The sequence below is a fragment of the Panthera onca genome, chromosome B4 (assembly GCF_046562875.1).
Source record: "Panthera onca isolate mPanOnc1 chromosome B4, mPanOnc1 haplotype 2, whole genome shotgun sequence".
In the NCBI taxonomy this organism is placed as follows: Eukaryota; Metazoa; Chordata; class Mammalia; order Carnivora; family Felidae; genus Panthera; species Panthera onca.
In genome coordinates this window covers 115,384,406-115,393,006 of record NC_138345.1, presented here as the reverse complement: position 1 = coordinate 115,393,006, position 8,601 = coordinate 115,384,406, and the positions used below count along the sequence as shown (strand labels likewise).

Below are 8,601 nucleotides of genomic sequence, written 5' to 3'. Positions count from 1 at the left end.
CAAGGGAGATCGGCTTCGCGCTCAACCGCGCACTTCACTCTGGCTCAATGAAGCAAGTGCCCGGTCTCGGATTTTCGGTTCCCTTCGGTTCACGGGATCTCCGCGTCCCCGCCAGCGGCGTATCGTAGCGCCGCCTCGCCCCCGGCATTCCCGCCGTCGACCGCAGCCGCTCCCGCCTCGGCTCCGCTTGCCTCCTCCCTCTAACGGCCGCTAGCTGCGGCCGACGTCTGCGGCGTCGGTGACGTCGGCGTAGGGGCGGGACTTCCTGCTTCGCGCGCTCTTAGGTCTCGGGACCCGCTCGGCTCGGCTGGGCTTGAGGGGAGGCGGGTGGTGGGCGGAGGGTGGTGTTTCCGCGGGTCGGCGGCTACTGGGCTGCCCAGCCGTCCGCAGAAAGCCCGTCCGCCGAGGTGGAGCGAAGCTTTTCTCCGCCGCCGCCCTCTCCGCCCTCGGAGCTCTCCCAGGATACCTCAGATTTCCCTGGAGTCCGGAGCTCTAGGGGCGCGCTCGGCCCTCCTTTTCCTCTTCAGCCTGCGCCGCGAGCGGCTGCCGGCCTGGCCAGCACCTCGCGTGTGGGACCTCATCCCTTAGCCTCAATGCCCGTGCGAGAAGAGTTGAGTGGGTGCCGGTGGTTGGAGCTGTGCAGGTGTCCCCCGGTGGCAAGTGTGGCCACAGCACCGGGCGCTATTAAGTTTTATGCGCGCACGTTGCAAGGACTGTGTGTGAGTCTGGTACGTAACCTCGTTTTATGGGGACGCTGTGTTGTCCGTAGTTTTGGAATACTCCCTTTTTCTTCACAACTTGCCCTTGAGTTTTTGTTGTTACTGCTTTTCCTGTAAAGCAATTGGAGCGGGTGTTGTCGGCTGTGAGACTTGTTCTGTACCAATTGAGTGCACGTGAAACTCTTAATGGAGCTTTTGAAAAAAGTTCTTTTTCTAAAAAGTTCATTTAAGTTATCTTTACCCCCAAGGCGGGTGTGGAACTCACGACTCGGAGATCGAGAGTAGCATGCTCCCCCGGTACCTGTTCTGTACCAGTTAAGTGCACGTGAAACTCTTTATGGAGCTTTTGAAAAAAATTCTTTTTCTAAAAGTTCATTTAAGTGATCTTTACACCCAAGGGGGGTGTGTGTGGAACTTACGACCAGAGATCAAGAGTAGCATGCTTCCCCCCCCCCCCCCCCCCCCCCCCCCGCCTCGCTGAGCCAGCCAGGCGCCCCTTTATGGAGCTCTTTGATGCACCCCAGAGTGGTGCTTGTGTAGCCAGTTTACTAACTGGCTGCAGATTGTGGTAGCCCCACTTTAATTTGTTACGGAAAAACTATGTTACCATTTTCTGTGACCCTGCAGACCATTTTAATAGCGATGTTTGGCAACCCCTTCAGAGATAACTAGACTATGTAAATGAATGCGGGGCTTAAATGAACATTGTGATAAATCCTTACTGTGCAGCTTTTGCCCATGATACATGGGCACCTAGCTTTTAAAAATGCCCACTGCCACGTATGTTTAAAGCCTTAAGTTAGGTTATTATGAAGCTGTTTCAGTAACAGCTCAAAGATGTCTAGAATGGCAAGAAACTTGTTCTTAATTTCTTGTATATACTATAGTTGATAGTGTTTAGCCTGAGCACAGAGTACTTGCGTGGATCTAAAACTGAGTAGGTCGTTAAAGCAGTGCTTCTGTTACCAAGCAACATCTCTGTAAACAAGTCTAATATTCAACTAGAATATAATTAAACGTGTCTATCCTACAATTATCTGGATTCAGAATTGTGTAAATTCATGGGTTTAGCCTGTAGGTGGTTACAGTTAATATACACCTTCCGTACTGAGGTTTGATTTCAAACTCATTTTGTGTGGAATTACTAGAATGTTTTGAATTTCGGTGTCATGCAGGACTCTCCAGAGACTTGCACATGGATTTGAGTTATCCTTTGGTTATTTAGGACGGTGCATGTCTGGTAGTTCCTTTATTCAGAACATTTTCTTTTCTGACCAGATGAAGGGTGCAGGTTATATTCAGGAATTTAAAACAAAAAAGGATAATAGCAGCTTATTCGGAGATTGAAACACTCTTCACAAGTGGTTTTTAAGCCTTGGTTAAGCCAGTAACCTCACTCTTTCAACACCTGTTGAACCTTTAATGGTAGAATTGGCATGACTGTATGGCAGGTAGTTTACAGAGCACTTTTTCATGATTCTTTTGAGTGCTGTAACCTTTTAAGTATGTAAGAAAGGACCGGAGAACATTTGAGGCGCTATGAGACTGAATGACTTCTTTGGAAACAAACTATTGGTAATGGAAGTTGGAACTTGGGAATGGGAAGTTTAATGTTTTCTGTACATGTCCTTTATTAGATTGAGTAAGTTCCCTTTTGTTCCTAGTTTGTTGAGTTTTTAATCATGAATGGGTATTGGATTTTGTTGGAATTTTTCTGCCCGGCATCCAATGAGATGATCATATAGATTTTGTCCTTTATTCTTTTAATATGGTATCTTACATCAATTGATTCTCAGAGGTTAACTCAATCCTGTATTCCAGGGATTAGTTTCAGTTAGTCATGCTGTATAATTTTATATATGTTGCTAAATTTGGCTTTCCTAAATTCTGTCAAGGAATTTTGTGTTTATATTCATGAAGGATATTAGTCTGTTGGTTTCTTGTGGTGCCTTTGTCCAACTTTGTTATCAGGGCAACACTGGCCTCATTGAAGGAGTTGCATGATGTTTTCCCCTCTTTTTTTTTCTGAAATAGTTTCCAAAGGATTGCTATTACTTCTTTAACTATTTGATAGCATTCACCAATGAAGCTGTGTGGGCTTGGGCTTTTCTTTGTGGGAAGATTTTACTCTTTGTGGGAAGATTAGATTACTAATTCAATTTCCTCACTTGTTATATTAGTTCCATTTGGATTTTGTTTCTTTTTGAGTTTTGATAACGTGTGTTGTTAGACATTAGTCCGTTTCATAGTGTTTAATTTGTTGATACAAAGTTCATATTTTTTAGTCTTTTAAGACACTGTAAGGTTGGTGATCTGTTTTTCATTCTTTATTTTGGTAATTTGTATCGTTTCTCTGTTTTCTGATAAATCTAGCCTAAGTATGTCAGTTTTGTTGATTTTTTTAAAAAGTTTGTTTATTTTTGAGAGAGAGAGAAAATGCACATGAGCAAGCAGGGGAGAGGTAGAAAGAGAGTGAGATAGAACCCAAGCAGGCTCTAAGCTGTCAGCATAGAGCCTGACATGGGGCTCAAACCCATGAACCGTGAGGTCATGACCTGAGCCAAAATCAAGAGTCCGACACTTAACCGACTGAGCCACCCAGGTGCCCCAGTTTTTGTTGATCTTTTTAAAGAACCAGCTTTTGGGGCACCTGGTGGCTCGGTTGTTTAAGCAACTGACTTTGGCTCAGGTCATGGTCTCGCAGTTTGTGGGTTCAAGCTCTGCTTTGGGCTCTGTGCTGACAGCTCAGATCCTGGTCCCTGCTTCAGATTCTGTCTCTCTCTCTCTCTCTCTCTCTCTCTCTCTCAAATAAATAAACATTAATTTTTTTTTTTTTTAAAGAACCAGCTTTTTATTTAATTATTTATTTATTTTCTGCTTCATTGATTTCTACTCTAACATTTTCCTCCCTTTGTTCTGCTTGCTTTAGGCTTAGTGTACTTCCCCACCCCCCCTCCCGCCCCTGCCTTATTACCTAAGGTGGAAGCTTAGATTATTGATTTGTGACCTGTTTTCTTTTCTGATGGATGTTTAAAGCTATACATTTCCCTCTGAGCACTGTTTTAACTACATTCCATACATTTTGATATGCTGTTTTTGTTTTCATTCAATTCAAATATGTTTAAATTTTCCTTGTGATTTATTTGACTCATGGGTTATTTAGAAATTTGTTGTTGAATTTACCAATATTTTCAGAGTATTCCCAGATTTCTCTCTGTTGTGGATCTCTGATTCTCTTGTGGTCAAATAATGTACTTTTCATGATTTCAGTATTTTTAAATTCACTGAGACTTGTTTTGTGGCCCAGCATATGGTTTATTGGAATGTTTTATGTGTGTTTGAAAGGAATATGTATTCTGCAGTTTAGAGGTGGAGTGTTCTGTCAGTTATATCAAATTCATTGATAGTGTTTGTCAAGTCCTCAATATCCTTGCAGATTTTCTATCTTGTTGTATCATTATACTGTACAACTATTTTTGTTGTATTCTCTATTTCTCTTTTTAATTTTCCTTTTTTGCTTCCATGTATTTCGGGGTTTTATTGTTAGATGTATATAATTATTATGTTTTTCTGACGCAGTGACTTTTGTCATTAAGAAATAGTCTTCTTTGTCTTCAATAGTATTACTTGTTTTAGGGGCGCCTGGGTGGCGCAGTCGGTTAAGCGTCCGACTTCAGCCAGGTCACGATCTCGCGGTCCGTGAGTTCGAGCCCCGCGTCAGGCTCTGGGCTGATGGCTCGGAGCCTGGAGCCTGTTTCCGATTCTGTGTCTCCCTCTCTCTCTGCCCCTCCCCCGTTCATGCTCTGTCTCTCTCTGTCCCAAAAATAAATAAAAAACGTTGAAAAAAAATTAAAAAAAAAAAAATAGTATTACTTGTTTTAAATTATATTTTGTCATTTTAGTTCTATAGCTACTCTAGTTTTATTAGTATATTATTTTTATATCCTTTAATTTTAACATTTTTATGTCTTTGAATCTAAGATATATCTCTTAAAGACAGCATACATTTGGGTCTTGTTTTTTGTTTTTGTTTTTATTTACATTCAGTCTTATATTCTCTGCCTTTTGAATGGGGGTATTTAGTCCATTCACATTTAATATAATTGTTGATTTTGTTGGATTTATGTCTGCTATTTTGTTATTTTTTGTGTGTCTTCTGTTTCTTCTCTTTTCCTCCTTTACTGACTTTGTGTTAATTTTTAGTGAACCGTTTTAATTATTTTGTTCATTTCTTTCAATATGTTATTTACATATTGGTTGCTCTAGGGGTAATAATAATACATTTTAACTTATAGTCTCCTTCAGAATGATACTAAATTAATTCTGGTAAATTATGGAAACTTCGATATATCTCTTTTCCCTCTTTGTTCTATTATTGTCATACATACTACAGTTATGCATATTATAAACCCAGCCAAATACTACCTTAATTACTGCTTTATATAATCTTATTTTTTTAAGGGAAGTAAAGAAAAGTAGTGAGAACAATTACATGTCTAGAATCTTTTGTATTTACCTATATAATTATATTTTCTGCACGCTTTATTTTTTTTCCTGTGGATTTGTTACTTTCTGGAGTAACTTCTTTTCAGCATGGAGGTCTTCATTTAGTATTTCTCCTAAGGCATGTTGGACAGCAACAGATTCTCTTAAGACTTTATCTTGATTTCACTGATTTCAGTGTCGTTTTTGAAGGATGGTTTTGCTGAATACAGAATTCTTAGTTGAGAGCTTTTTTGTTTCTTTAAATTCCATGGTTTCTTTTCCTGGCCTCATCATTTCTGATGGGATGCCAGCTGTTAATCATACCATTGTTCCCTTGTACATGATGAGTCATTTTTCTCTTGCTCCTTTTAGGGTTTTTTTTTTTTTTTTTTTTTTTTTTGTGCTCTGTCAGCATTTTGACTGTGGTGTGTCTTGGTGCTGATCTATTTGTGTTGGTTCTTGGATAGATAAATTAATGTTTTTCTTCAAATTTGGAAATTTGTAGCCATTATTTCTTAACTCCACCCCCCCCCCCCCCCCCCCCCCAACTGTTGCTCTTTCCTCTTCTGGAACTCTTATTATATATATGTTATGCTTTACATTGTTGTGCAGAATCTGACATTCTGTTCATTTCTCTTTATTTTTTCTTTCTGTTCTTCAGAGTGGGTACTTCTTTGTTGATCTTCAGGTTCATTTCTTCCGTCTTCTGTCATCTCAAGTCTGATGTTGAGCCCCTCCAATGAGTTTATTTCAATAATTCTACTTTTCAACACGAGAATTTCCATTTTTAAAAGCAATTTTTGTCTCTATTTTCAGCCATCTGAGTCATTGCCATCATACTTTCATTGAGTTTTTTAAAGATGCTTTCCTTTTAGTTCTCTGAACATATTTATTATAGCTCATTTGAGGTTTTTGTTTGCCAAATCCAGTATTAGGAGACACCCAGAGACATCTTCTGTTTGATGTTTTTCTTCTTGAGAAAGGGTCACAGTTTTTTTTTTTTCTTGTATTCTAATTTTTTGTTGAATACTGGGCATTTTAGATAATGTTTTGAAGCAACTCTATATTTTGGCTTTTCTTTTGGAGGCTGATTTTTTTTTCTGTTTGTTTAGTAACTTGCCTGGTCTAAATTTGTAAAGTCTGTTTCCCCTATATTAGGTTGTTATGACATCTGCTGGTTTTACTGATTTTTTTTTTTTTTTTAAACCTCACTTTCTGTGTCTGCATACATTAGTGTTCAGCCAAGGATTGGTCAAAAGTTGTGTTCAGTTTGAACTAATACAGCTGTGCCTGATACTAATATGGCTAGTACTGCTGATGATTTATAGGATTATGAGGGAGTACATTCAGACACAGGTCATTTTTAAGTTTGCCCTGGCTTTTACTTTGCACCAGCCTCTCTTGCCATGTGCATGAGGATAGATAGCTCTGCCGGCCAAGGATGTGTGAGTGGCATGGACCTCCTTCAGTCTGTAGTCCACAGTTTTATTTTAACCTGCATTCGTAAATAGTTTATCAAGCCCCTCCAAGGCTGTCTAAACTTCCAGAACTCCTGTAAAATCCTCAGCTAGTATGCCAGTTTGTTGCTTGCCGCATAGAGTCCTGCAGCCTCAGGCTCCAGGTGCCACTGGCCCTCACTGTTAACTTACCACAGAAGTCTCCACTTCAACTGACCGTGTAGCAGATCAACAGATTAAGCTCCAGTAGTGGTGGTGAACCTTCTGCCTCATAGCTTGTTAAACTCCTATAAGTGACACAGGTGGGAGGAGATGGGAGTAGCCAAAGGTAAGAATGCTGTAAACTCATGTTCTTCTTATCCAGAGTTTAGTTGTTTTCATGAATAAACACTTTTCAGTTTGATGAATGCTTTTGATTGAATTCCAAATCACTAAAATGGTTATTTGGCTGTTTTGTGAAGAGGATTTATCAGCCTGCTCATCTCCTCATATGGTTTTTTGCTTCTGTGTGGAACTCTTAGGGTAAAACTTGATCCATACTTCTTTAATATCACTCATAATCCTTTGCACAATAGTAGGCATTTATTTGTCCTCTAAATGTACTCGTTGACTTAAATTCCGTGATTTTCCTTTAGCACCAAATTATAAAGCATTTGGGGTTTTGGAACCCCAAGACCTATGCAGTTTCTTGCTTTTCCTGTCCTTTTGATAAGTGGAAAAACTGCTTACTATTCATTCAACAAGTGTTCATTGATTACCTGCCATGTTCCAGCTATTATGCAAGGTTTTGGGGGTATTAAGATGACTCCGACATAATCTCTGATCTCAGGGAGGTTTTTGTCTAGTGCAGGCGATTGGAATACATATAGCTGATTATAATATAGTGAAGTGAATAAATTGATATGGATAAATACATGGCATTATGGAGGACCCACAATGACAGTTAACTCAATGGATTAGAGGAAAAGAAAAAGGGAAGCATCTAGGAAAGCCTTTCAGAAGGAAGTAGTGACTGAGTTGAATATAAAAATGAATGAAAGGTGAGATTAGGAGATTGCATTCCACAGAGGGATCCATGTGAGGTGAGCAAATGTATGGTGTGTTCAATGAACTATAAGCGATTTAGTTTTGTTAGGGTATAAGCACAAATCAGTGAGTTGTGAGCATGGAAGGGTAAAGAGGGTCCAGATTGTGAAAGGTTTTATATACTATATTAATAAGCTTGAATTAACCGTTATTGACCAATTTTGCAAAACTGTTGAGTGGGAAGCACTTCAGGATTCTGCCAAGATTTGATTTGAATGTTTTTTAACTACATCTTCAACTATTTTAAAAGGTACAGTAAAAGATAAATATATCCAAATGTGCTGTAAACTGGATTTAAAAATATTAGAGACCTCCAGCATATTAACTGGTACGGAAATAAAGATCTGATATGTCTTCAGTATAAAATCTTCTGAATTAAAATTTTTATATTTAATAGACACAAGTAAAAGACCTAGTATGTTCTAAATATTGGAGTTCTATAAGATTTAGTTTGAAGGTATTTACTAGAACTGTTTGAATACTGCTGTTTTAGATTTGGTAGTTCTGTAGAGTATGGATTTGGGGCTGACAACAAGCAGTTGTCTCTGAATACATTTTTGAGTGTTGCATAAACTTACGTGGAAAGGCATGGAATTTCAGTAATTCTGGGTTATTTCTTGAAGTGGAGGCTTTAACTTCAAGCCTCATTTTCTTTTATATTTGGTCACTTTTTCTGATGTGCAAAGGGGAGACTTTTTTCCTCCTCCTTTGGTCATCAAGTAGACTTTGAGGTGTCCTTTTTTTCAGTTGACATTTTCCATCTGGTTATAAATATATTTTATGTTGTAAAATAAGAAATGTGCAGGAAATGCACAGACATAATAAAATCACACCTATCACCCATAGGTCTTACT

The 8,601-nt window shown here is 39.2% G+C and overlaps 1 protein-coding gene across 3 annotated transcripts in view; it reads left to right on the top strand.

Moving 5' to 3' along the window:
- The first annotated feature begins 278 nt into the window (after positions 1-278).
- The window catches only part of CEP83 (centrosomal protein 83), a 120,664-nt gene continuing 112,341 nt past the window's right edge, over positions 279-8,601 (top strand). For all 3 annotated transcript variants that reach the window (XM_060656759.2, XM_060656755.3, XM_060656757.3), the window contains exon 1: positions 279-728. The gene's annotated coding sequence lies outside the window, so the exon portion shown is untranslated. The remainder of the gene's footprint in view (positions 729-8,601) is intronic.